The sequence below is a fragment of the Haplochromis burtoni genome, unplaced genomic scaffold (assembly GCF_018398535.1).
Source record: "Haplochromis burtoni strain Fernald_Lab_line unplaced genomic scaffold, NCSU_Asbu1 Contig_80, whole genome shotgun sequence".
Classification (NCBI taxonomy): domain Eukaryota; kingdom Metazoa; phylum Chordata; class Actinopteri; order Cichliformes; family Cichlidae; genus Haplochromis; species Haplochromis burtoni.
In genome coordinates, this window is record NW_024582441.1 from 1,352,653 (window position 1) to 1,365,506 (window position 12,854).

The 12,854-nt window shown below is 39.0% G+C and overlaps 2 long non-coding RNA genes across 2 annotated transcripts; both read right to left on the minus strand.

Moving 5' to 3' along the window:
• Nucleotides 1–9,069: 9,069 nt before the first annotated feature.
• Nucleotides 9,070–10,768, minus strand: LOC106633244. The gene is made up of 3 exons (XR_006054546.1): nt 10,522–10,768; nt 10,354–10,437; nt 9,070–10,242 (listed from the first exon to the last, which is right to left on the minus strand). It is a non-coding gene; the product is annotated as an uncharacterized LOC106633244 (long non-coding RNA).
• Nucleotides 10,769–10,774: 6 nt separating this feature from the next.
• On the minus strand, nt 10,775–12,848 carry LOC121814753. Its single transcript, XR_006054545.1, has 4 exons — nt 12,685–12,848; nt 12,397–12,437; nt 11,945–12,103; nt 10,775–11,858 (listed from the first exon to the last, which is right to left on the minus strand). It is a non-coding gene; the product is annotated as an uncharacterized LOC121814753 (long non-coding RNA).
• Between the last annotated feature and the right edge of the window lie 6 nt (nt 12,849–12,854).

Genomic DNA, 12,854 nt, shown 5'->3' on the forward strand with positions numbered 1-12,854 from the left:
TTATATTCATTTTGACGCTATTTAATTGGACGTATAATGATCTCAGTTGAGCTGTTTTTTTAGGAGAATTTATTTAAGTCGGTCCAGAGGAAATAAATTTCTATTTTTCTTCTTAAAGACTTCTCATTTCTGATGAGCAGTCAGGTAAAGTTACAGCAGATTTACAGGAAACACCTTCACATGAGCTGTTGGTGAGATTAAATTAAAGAGCCACAAGAAATGTTTGACTTTCTCAGTGACACTCTTTTTCACTTTTTAAGTCCAACACTGAGTTTTATTTTTTAACATACGACACAGAGAGAGGACGGAAACAGAGCGAGGGCTTGGTGGTTTCTCTGTAAAGTGTTCATGTGAAGAAGAATCTCTCTGTGGCTGTGTGTGAAATGAAAGTGTTCACGTTTAATTAGTTTTCTTGTTATGATGTCGTGTTAACAGTAATGTTCATTTGTGTTTTATTTTAAACCCTCAGGTCGACTTTCAGAATGAAGGTGATTGTGTTGTTTGTGTTTGGTGAGTGAATATACTTGTGAAGACAATATTGTGAATAATCCTTTAAAATACTGCACACACATGTTGTAGATGGTGTGTGACCTCATGTTTAATCTAATTAAAAAATAATTTATAATCTGATCTCAGGTTCTTTAATGTCACTACAAGTTTATGACGACACACAGAGAATATTACTGGTTTTGTCTCCATGTAAAGACGATTTTATATCCTCCTTTAAATACTCATTAATCAAGATGAGTATTTATTATTTATTTGCCTTCTTCTCAGTGCTGGGTGCACTCTCTGCTGCAGGTGGAAGTTTTCTTTGCAAATCGTTGGGGAAAGTCACATTGAAGTGTGGGGTCAACAGCTACAGAGCTCTCTGCAGTGGCATCATGGAAATACCTTTCTTCATAGTGTTATCAGAGAGGCTCCCTCGCAAAGGTACTTTGATTATCTTGAATACTGATAGTTAACATCAGTATATGACGATTACATTATATAAGAACATATTTTTATTTTCTGTGTTAGGCACTGCTGAACTTGCACAGAGGTCAGTTCTGAGACAGACGAATCTGGAAATCTCCAGTGTGAGATGAAACAGATGCTGGACGGTTCACATGTTCGGCAGATTGGACACCTCATACCATTCACTTGTTGTGTTCTCAGGTAAACAGCAGACCCTGGAAAATATACATTTACAAATAAATGTTCACATTTAATGGAGCAGTGATGGGTTTAATAAAAACATCACTGCTGTGAAATGAGGGGAATTTTTTCAATGTGACTAATGGTTCTGTAACTATAATGTATGAGCTTTAACATAAAAGTGTCCTTATTTTCTGTTGTATTTGTTTTCAGTAAACTGCTGCTTAGAGAAAAACCTATGGTGTGTTTCTATGTGGCAGTCTTGTCTGTATAACCAACAAACTTTACAGTCTGGCCTTCAATTGTTTGAAATGCAAAAATAAGAATCAGTTTCTGATGTAATGAATAGTCCAAGCCTGATCCTATCTTCACCAACTACTTCCTGTGATCCTGCCACTGTTAAATTTTTGGTGGTTTTATATCCATAACATTCTGACAAGTGTGTGAAATGGTTATTTGTCTATTAACATGCAGTGTAATATGCCGTTTTGTTTTTTCTCAACTCTTTCTCATGAGTTGAGAAAAAACATTTTTTTTTCTCATGTTATAAAGCTGTGCCATGTGTCTAATGACTCCCCTTTCTCTTTCTGATTCTCACTGTATCCTCACCTCCGTCCTTCTCAGTTTCCGTCTCTGTGACTCCCTCTGCTGTTCTCAAACTGTGTGATGAGGCAACGCTCCACTGTGAGGTGAAACATCTGCTAAAAGGTTGTGAAGTGAAGTGGAAGAGCCCAAATGCTGATTCACCTGAATGGCCATCAACAGTTCAACTCAAATCTGTAACAAGCTCACATAATGGGACCTGGGAGTGTATCATCACCTGTGATGACAAACAACTGAGTAAGAGTATTACCATAAAGGCTAATACACGGGTGCATGGAATGAAGGCCCATGTGTACATATGTGGTCAAAAGAAACATAAAGATTTGTGTTTTTGTTCTTCAGAGCCTCCAACTTCAACAACTCCACCATCCACCCGAAAGAACATCACATTATTTGTAACGAGTGTTCAGAAGACAACATGTACAACATGTACAACATGTACAACATGTGCGTCCAGCTTTTGAAAATGTCTGCAGATTTGATCCTTTGATCCTTTGCTGAATGTGTAACTCATTCTTGTCATTCTCACGTTCTCTTTCTCTGTGTTGCATTCAGGTACTGCCGACGATTGCCCACTGGGACTCTCCTGTTGGATGTGGATTGCAATGGGGGTGTGCTGCCAGTTTGGGATGTTCCTGATAGTTTGTGTCACAGTCTTGTGTAAGTGCATGAGTGGAAGGATGGTATGTGAGGAAAGGCGTTCATCAAGTATTTATGTATAGTGTTGATAGCTGTGGTTACAGATTATGTTGGTCTAACCTCTTCGCTGAATGTGTAACTGATCAGATTCATAGTTTCACTACACCAAGCTCTTACAAAGTCCTGGACATTTCACAACTGGCAAAAGTCTAACTGAGTGTCTCGGATTATCTATTACACTCTTCAGTAAATCAGTAGATGTACAGATGAAGTATTTGTTTTGTTTCCTGGGCTTTGCTGAGTAAAACCGAGAACCACCTGAAATCTCTCAGACATCTGTTCAGGCTTTTCTCCCAAATTACACTTTATTGCCAAAAGTATTTATTCGTCTGCCTCCAAACGCACATGAACTTGAGTGACACCCCATTTTTAATCCACAGGATTTAATATAATGTAGGCCCAACTTTTTCAGTTATAACAGCTATAATTCTTCTAGGAAGGCTTTCCACAAAGTTTTGGAGTGTGTTTACGGGAATTCTTGACTGTTCTTCCAGAAGCACAGTTGTGAGATCAAACACTGAGATGAGAAGGCCTGGTTTGCAGTCTCTGCTCTAATTCATCCTAAAGATGTTCTGTTCAAAAGTTCTTCCTTACCACAGTCGCTCATCCATGTCTTTATAGACCTTGCTTTGTGCTGTCTTGTAGAGGAACAGGAAGAGGCCATCCTCAAACTGTTCACACAAAGTTGGCAGCATGGAGTTCTCCAAAATGTCTTGGTATGCTGAAGCAGTAACAATTGCTTTTACTGGAGCGACCAAGCTCTACTCCAGAACAACAATCCCACACAATAATCCCCTCTACACCAAACTTTACAGTAAGTCCAATGCAGTCAGACAAGTACCGTTCCCCTGGCAACCTTTAAACCAGACTCATCCACTGGATTGCCAGATGGCGAAGTATGATTTGTCACTCCACAAATCATGTATCCACTGCTCAAGAGTCCAGCGGTGGCATGCTTTAAACCACTGCATGTGATGTTTTGCATTGTCTTTGTCGATGTGAGGCTTGGATGCAGCTGCTTGGTTGTGTAAAACCCATCCCATGAAGCTCCCTGTGCACTGTTCTTGAGCTAATCGTAAGACCTGAAGTTTGGAGGTCTGTTGCGATTGACTCTGCAGAAAGTTGGAGACTCTGCACACTATGAAGCTCAGCATCCGCTGACCCTACCCTGTGATTTTACACAACCTATCACTTTATAGCTGCATTGCTGTCATTCCCGATCGCTTCCACTTTGTTATAATGCCACTAACAGCTGATTGTGGAATATTTAGTAACAACAACATTTCACAACTGGATTTGTTGCAAGATGGCATCCTATCATGGCACCACACTGGAATTCAATGAGCTCCTGAAAGCGACTCGTTGTTTAACAAAAGTTTGTAGAAGAGGTCTGAATGCCTACGTGGCTTATTTTATACGCCTGTGGCCAGAGAAGTGACTAGAACACCTTGTTCTACTGATGTCAGTGCTCTAATGGCAGCCAAACATTAGAGCGACTTTGTTGTCGCTTCACTCTTTGTGCTAGCTCTGACTGTTGGTTTCCACTGCCATCAGTAGTCACCTTCAGTCCCCTCCTCGACCTGTTAGAGTGAGGAGATAACAACTAATGTGTTTTACAGAAAGAAAAGAAAGCACCAAAACAACTTGTTTTCCTTTGGTTTGGAGATCGTGATTTTTCAATGATTCATGTTTCGTTTTATTTTACTTAAAAAAAAAACTTTGTTACTTCTGTTGTGATAAATAAATGTCTTTCTGTCAAGCTGTGTGCTCTTTCAATTTTTGTTTCTGATATTTTTTTTCTAGTTTTTGCTCTATATGTTGTCAAAAACAGTGGATAATCTTCATGTTAATTGGTCAGCTAAATAGCTTTTAGGGTTGAGCACATAAGCCCCACTCTCCTGCCATTCTAATCTTGTATTTGTGAGGGGCAGCCAATCAGAAGAAAGTTTTCTCAAGGTGGGTAAAGCTATCTATTAGATAAATATTAACTAAATATTAGATAGTATTACACAAATAAGGCTCACCTGTCAATCTAAGTGGTCAGTTGGTGCGTTTTGGAGACATTTTAATGGATTGTGTGACTAATATTCTGATATCTAATAACCATCCCAGAGGTTCGTGCTTCAGTTCAGGTGAGTGAAATTCAAGTGTTTTATTAGTTGTCAAAGGAGCTTGCAAAGAAAAGCGTCTGGACTTCTTTAAGTAAGTTCTTTAATAACTAATTAAGTAATTAGTTATTACTTTGAGCATATAGAGCTCAAACACATATCAGTAAGTATGTGTCTTATGTGCGTCATACTGTACAGTTTTTTGGATGCAGCTTTTTAACCAAGTAAGCAGAGAACCAACTGACCACCCTGAATGTGGTCTAAAAATGATGATGTTTGCCTTTGTTAGCACCTGGGGGAGGCTAATGAGGCTTCAGAAGATGGATTTCACAACCATTAAGTCATCGTGGCGACATCCATCCAAGAGAAATGCAGTGCAAGAGAGGGATGAGGACCAAAATGCAGCATACGAGGCAATTTTACTAGTAAATCGCACGGCCCTAAACCATTTACGTTTTTATGAAAGATTAAATTAGAAATACATAACCTTAATTGATGCTGAGGTGAAATCAGGTTTACAGTAGTAGTCTTTACTCAAAAACTTTTACATAATATATTTATTTAATGCATGGTATAAAACAAAATAGATTAGTTAATAAGAAACCTACAAGTTTATTATACATGCTTCCTCCTTCCTTTACTTATAATGTAGGACAGATGATAAATGCATTAAAATAAAATGAGGTAACTTTTGAGGTGCTTCAGCAGGGGGCACCATACTCCACATCTGCTCTGAACAGAGATCAATATCATAGCTGCTGATGTGTAAATCTGTCAAAAAAGTGAAAGTTTGAAGGATTTATATCCGTCTATCACCAACATAGCTGAAAGAAAAAGGTTTGTTTCATGTTTGAATAAGAAAATTGATGAGTTTCTCTACTAATGATTCCCGCTTTAACTTTTATTATGACATCTGTAACTGAGTTTGTCAGGGTGCATGGCAAGAACGGGACCCAAATGCAGGACCTTCCAGTCCAAGACAGTGTGTTTATTTATAGTGGCAATTAGTGAGCAATGTGCAACAGTTTCAATAACGTGGTTCCCGAGTCCTGCTCCATGCTTGTGTTCCTGTGACAGACAAACAACTGCAACACTTGATTTCACAGTCGCTCCACTCTCCTAAACCTGGTAAGACAAGAGGGGAAGATCAGTGACGAAATGCTGAACACAATATTTGAACACAAACACAACACAAAAGAATAAAACTGAGTTTAACTCTTGAAATCAGCTCATTTACCTTCATTTTCTTTTATATTGAAAACTATTACTTTTTTACTTCTGCTGTGATGAATAAATATTGGTCTTTTTTCAAACTCTTATGTTCTTAGTCGTATAAAGCGCTTTGAGTGCTCAGACAGAGTAGAAAAGCGCTATATAAGAACCAGTCCATTTACCATTTACCATTCTTTCTATTTTTCCTGTTATGACTTACAGACATGAGTAGCAAACCCACAAAGATCTGGGTGGGTCTTTACAGCAGATCATCTCCATCCTCCAAGGAGGTTTTTAACAGAAGAAATGTTTAAGACTTCATGCCTTTGTAATCACTATACTGATTTGGTCTCTCCTTTGACTTCTTTGAGCACAGATTTGATCACATGGCTCCACCCAGTTTCCACATTCCTCTTTTTGACCAGGGAACAGGTGCTTGTTATTTTTGTCATTATGTAAGAACTGATTTAAATATAAATCCTGCACTTTCAAACGTGGCCTGTTTCCCATAAAAGCAGACATTGTGTCTGATATTTGCGATAATTGTTGCTGTCACTAGCTCCATTGCAGAGTTTTAAGGACTTAAGAACTCACATATAATGTTACATAGAGGGCAGTAGTGAGCCACCTAAAATAATCCAATCGTACAAGTTATTAAAGCTGGCATGACACTTGTCTCCACATCAGAATACATTTTTTACGTTAGACTCCAGGAAATAAAAAATTATGATTTTGACTAAATGCTGCTATTGTAAACTTGATTTGTTACTGCATCAATTCAGATTCTGTCTTAATACAAATGTAGTTTCATCTTTAAATGGTTTAAGACATTTAAATGTTAGAGTTGTTACCTTCAAGTAGGGGCCAGGTCTTCTATCGGTAGGCCTGAGTGATTGTTTGCCAAAAAGTAATTGTTTGTATTATATCTGCTTTAAATAACTTGTTGGCCTATAATATGTGAAACATATGTCAACTGTGTCCCTGATTAATTATATCAAGTCATCTTGAGCCACAAACGACATTCCTATCACAAGGTAGAAGCTGCAATCAGTGTTTTTGCAGTGGCTTATATATAAGGTAAAAAATCTTGTTGACATTAAAAATGTCTTTTTAAAAAAAGTAATCTGGCCAAGTGGACAGCAGGAATTGCAACAAATATAACAATAGTCCTGTAAACATATTTTAAGTTGCCAAAAAGGACATAGATACAATAACATGGAGTCATAAAGATACTTGAAAAACAGGTAATTATTCAATTTTACGTATAATGTTTGTAAATCCTGTTCACTAACGTTTGGGGCGATCGTGGTTCAGAGGGTTGGGAAGCTCATCTTGTAACCAGAAGGTTGCCCGTTCGATCTCCAGCTCTGTCTGTCTTGGTCGTTGTGTCCTTGGGCAAGACACTTCATCTACCGCCTACTGGTGATGGCCAGAGGGGCCGATGGTGCGATATGGCTGCCTTGCTTCTGTCAGTCTGCCCCAGGACAGCTGTGGCTACAACTGTAGCTGCCTCCACCAGTGTGTGAATGTGAGAGTGAATGAATAGTGGAATTGTAAAGCGCTTTGAGGGTCTCGAAAAGCGCTATATAAATGCAATCCATTATTATTATAAAGTGTATTTACCAATATAAGTAAAGACATTACACATAAGAAACACGTGAAAACAAATCAGTTTTGGACAGAGGATCACTTTTTGGCACAACACTGAACACCCAGGGGGCGACAGGCTTAGCGGTCTCCTTTCGATGTGGAGGAGCAGCGGCTCTAATCTGAACCATAATCACTGAACTCCTCATCCTATCGCCAAGGGAGAGCCCATCCACCTTTCAGAGAAAGCTTATTTCCTGTCGTTAACACAGGGCTTGATTCACAGATTTTTGGCATTTCTCAACAATGCGCCATCTAGTGGCAGAGTGTTGCCAACATTTAGGACAAAGTAAGTTACTGGCAATGGGCATCATTTTTAAATTTTAACAGTCCCACATTTACGACTAGTGACAATGACGATGATTAGTCCCACACATCCTGAGTTCCAAGTAATAAACAAATAAAACACTCGAATTTCACTCACCTGAACTGAAGCACAGACTTCTGGGTTGGTTATCAGTTATGAGAATATTAGTCACACAGTCCATTAAAACTTCCCCAAAAGGCACCAGCTGGTCATATCGATTGACAGGTGAGCCTTATTTATCTGATTTTCATCTAATATTCAGCCCTACTCTCTGTGAGAAAACCTTCTGATTGGTTGCCCCTCACAAATACAAGATAAGAAAGACAGGAGGGTGGGGCTTATGTCCTCAAAGCTAAAGCTATATACCTGAAAAATTAACAACATTAACATTATCCACGTCCTTTGACATCATGTAGAAGAAGAAGTAGAAAAAAAATATCAGAAACAAAAATTTAAAAAGCACATAACTTGACAGAAAAACATTTATTTATCACAGCAGAAGTAACAAAGCTTTTCTTTATGCAATAAAAAACAAGACAAAACAAGAATCATCAAATTATCACAATGTCAAGCTGTAATTGTCCAATAAAAGAAGAGGAAGTAGTGATAAATGATGGCAGCGGAAATCAACAGTCAGGGTTAAGAAAGAGTGAAGAGACTTGGGGAAGTTGCTCTAATGTTTGGGACTTGGCATTATACTAACAATATTCACTCAAGCATCCAAATCAGTAAATCAGGTGTTCTGGTCACTTCCATTTCTGAAATTTCCTCGCTAAATATTCCACGGTCAGCTCTTAGTGGTATGACACCAAAGTGGTATAACAGCAGCACACCCATGAAGATGTAGGACATATAAAATCACAGAGCAGAGTCAATCACTACAGACCTCCAACCTTCATGTGATCTTCAGATCAGCATAAAGCACACGACGACTGGACTCTAGAGCAGTGGAGACATGTTCTCTGGAGTGACGAATCAAGATTCTCCATCTGGACAATGCAATGGACGGTTGCCAGGGGAACGCTTCTTGTCTGATTGCGTTGTGCTAAGTGTAAAGTTTGGTGGAGGAGGATTATTGTGAGGGATTGTTTTCCATTAGTTGGGCTCAGCTGGTTAGTTCCAGTAAAATGAAGTCTTAATGCTCAGCATACCAAGACATTTTGGACAATTTCATTCTTCTTTGGGGATGGCCTGTTAGGGAAAATGTTCTAAAACACTTCTTCAGTAAAGACTCAGAGAAGAGAAACACACAGAACTTCTTGCTAGCAAGGGCAGCCTCCACTCTAAGAGACTCCAGTGAGAGAACTGCCCTGGTCTTTATTTATACTCCATTGAGCGTATGTGTGTGTGTGTGTGGTGTGTGTGTGTGTGGTGTGTGTGTGTGTTGATCAAAGGGTCATATACATGAAAGAACAAAGGGTACATCCTTGGTCATAAAGAGGGTAGTCTCCCCCACCCTAGATGGCACGGTGAGGAAGTCCAGCAGTTAAAGCACTTAGACTAAAACAGACATAGCTACGTTAAAACAATAAAACAAGGTACGACCTCTCCCACGCTCCCAGGATGTGGGGGTGAACCAAGCCTGCTAAAAATCACACATCCTGTCACTACCAAATAACTACAAACAGCATCCTACCATAAGCAAACTTATATCACTAAAAGATTATACTGACTACTAAATACAATTTTCCATTGACATTCCCTCCTGTTGGAACAACATGACTGGCCTGCACCGAGTCCCGACCTCCACCCGACAGAACAACTTTGGGATGAATTAGAGCAGAGACTGTGAGCCAGGCCTTCTAGTCCAACATCAGTGTCTGACCTCACAAATGTGCTTCTAGACAGGTGTCCAGGTGTACAAAGCACCAAAAACACCTATAAGCACTCCTAAACCTTTGGAAAGCCTTCCTGTAAGAGTTTCAGCTGCCACAGTTGGTCGTACATCATATTAATCCCTATGGATTAAAAATGGGATGTCACTCAAGTTCATATGCGTGTCAAGGTAGACGAGTGAATACTTCTGGCAATAAAGTGTAATTAAACGGATGTCTGAGAGATCTTAGTTGGTTCTTAGTTTCACCCAGGAAGGCCCAGAAAACAAACCGACACCTCATCTGTACATCTGCGCCAATTTACTGAAGAGTGTAATACTCAATCTGAGACACTCTTTTAGAATTTTACGAGTTGTGAAGTGTGCCAGAACTTTTGTAAGAACTTGGTGGAGTGAAATCAGGACTCTGATCAGTTACACAATCAATGAAGAACTTTAAGAAGAAGTTCACCATAATCTGTAAACACAGTGGTGCAGGAGGCGTTTAACCCATTTTCTTTTGGTTTCTTTTATCGTAAGCTATCAACTCTACACATAAATATTTGATGAACGCCTTTCCTCACATACCATCCTTCTTCTCATACACTTACACAAGACAATGACACAAACTATGAGGAGCATCCCAAACTGGCAGCACAGCCCAATCGCAAACCACATCCAACAGGAGAGTCCCAGTGGGCAATCGTTGGCAACACCTGAATGCAACACAGATCATTGGAGAAAGTGAGAACGACAAGAATGAGTTACACAATCAACAAAGGATCACTTTGATCCAATTTGCAGACATTTTCAAAAGCTGGACGCACATGTTGTACATGTTGTACCCTGAACACTCGTTACAAACAATGTGACGTTCTTCATGGTGGATGGTGGAGTTGTAGTTGGAGGCTCTGAAGAACAAAAACACACATCTTTATGTTTCTATTGACTACATATGTGGACATGGGTCTTCATTCCTAGTAACTGTGTATTACCTTGTACTGTGATGGCCAGACGCTCACTAAATGTATTGCTGCCACAGGTGACGATACACAGCCAGGGCCCGTTATGTGAGGTTTTTACAGGTTTGAGTTGAACTGTTGATGTATTTGTGAGTGAATATGTATTTGGACTTCTCCACTTCACTTCACAACCATGGTGCTGACCTATAACCTCACACTGAAGCGTTGCCTCATCGTTTATTCGAGAACATCGAGGGTTTGAGGAGACCGAAACTGAGAAGGAGAACAGACAGACAACAACAGATACAGTGAGAATCACAAAGAGAAAAGGAGACCATAAGGTGCTTCATCCAAACTCATTACACACATGACAAAGCTTTATAACATGAGATGAAATACAATGAGAGCATATTACACTAAGAATTAAAGTAAAAGTGGTAACTCTTTCACACATGGAACATTTTTGGTGAAATGAAACACAAATAAACATTTAACTGTAGAGGGATGGTAATAAGTAGTGACCCAGCTGGTGAGAGAAACGAGCAGTCCTGGACTGTTTGGTTTGGTTTGGTTTTTTTGGTCACTGTTATAATTTGCTTACACGGCATGACTGTCATATAGAAACACAAAGTAAGCTTTTTATTCAATTATCTGACAAAAAGAAATAAAAAAACGAAGGAATAAAGCTAAAGTAGTTTTTTAAAGAAAATTCTGTTTATATAGTTAATAGTATAAAAAAATAGAATTATTAATTAATAGTTGTGTCTTATGTAATATTTAATAGCTATGGATGTAATTCTAGAGCCCAGCATATGTTCGTGGCCCCTCCGATGCTTCCCCTTCTCCTGATGGACTCCAGTAATGGCAGGGTGGCCACACTTAACACTGTGGTGGTCCTGCCCACCACCAGGTTGACTAGGAGGGGATTAAGTTGGATTTTGGGAAATGTAGTCTCCAAATTTCAAAACATATACAAGACATGCTGTGCAAGAAATTCATTTTGTATATTTGCTGCATATCCTTTACCTGTTATAGTAAAAGAACCATCAGCCACATAAAATAATTTCCCCTCATTTTTCAGCAGTGATGTTTTTATTAATCTGATTATCAATGTAATGTGCAGGGGACAATGAAAACAAAACCATATTTGTCCTAATATGTTAAACGCTGCACTGTTCGGTTATATTTGAACATTTATTTGTAAATGTATATTTTTCAGGGTCTGCTGTTTACCTGAGAACACAGAAAGTGAATGGTTATGACGTGTCCATCTGCCGAACATGTGAACCGTCCAGCATCTGTTTCTCTCACACTGGAGATTTCCAGATTCGTCTGTCTCACGACTGACCTCTGCACAAGTTCAACACTGCCTAACACAGAAAATAAAAATATGTTCTAATATAATGTAATCATCATATACTGATGTTTACTGTTAAGTTTCAAGATAATCAAAGACCTTTGCGAGGGAAGCCTCTCTGATCAACACTATGAAGAAGGTCATTTCCATGATGCCACTGCAGAGAGCGTCTGTAGCTGCTGACCCCACACTTCAATGTGACTTTCTCCCCGACTTTTGCAATGAAATCTTCACCTGCAGCAGAGAGTGCACCCAGCACTGAAAAGAAGATGATCACAGTAAATAAATACTTGTCTTTTAACAATGCTTATTTAAAGGAGGATATATGAAACGTCTCTACATAGAGACAAAAAAGTCATATTTTCTTCATTTTGTCGTAAACTTGTAGAGTGACATTAAACCACCTGGGATCAGTAAAACACCACAACAACCATATTGCTACATGACTTTTCAAGTAGATTAAACATGAGGTCACACACCATCTACAACATGTGTGTGCAGTATTTTAAAGGATTATTCACAATATTGTCTTCACAAGTATATTCACTCACCAAACACAAACAACACAATCACCTTCATTCTGAAAGTCGACCTGAGGGTTTAAAATAAAACACAAATGAACATTACTGTTAACACGACATCATAACAAGAAAACTAATTAAACGTGAACACTTTCATTTCACACACAGCCACAGAGAGATTCTTCTTCACATGAACACTTTACAGAGAAACCACCAAGCCCTCGCTCTATTTCCATCCTCTCTCTGTGTCGTATGTTAAAAATAAGAAATCCTTCTGAAACATAAAACCCTATTTTAAAATGTAAGTTGAGCTCTTACCTTAATTTTGAGCAGATTCTGTGTCTTTTAGTTCATTTAGTGACGGGAAAAATCTTTCTTCATCCTCTCCGTGCTTCACTTCACTGAAAACAAGAGCTCAAGAATGCAAAAAGTGTAGAAAGCGGAAGACATCTGAAGACAGAGCTGCAAAGTTGTTAGCCACTGCAAAC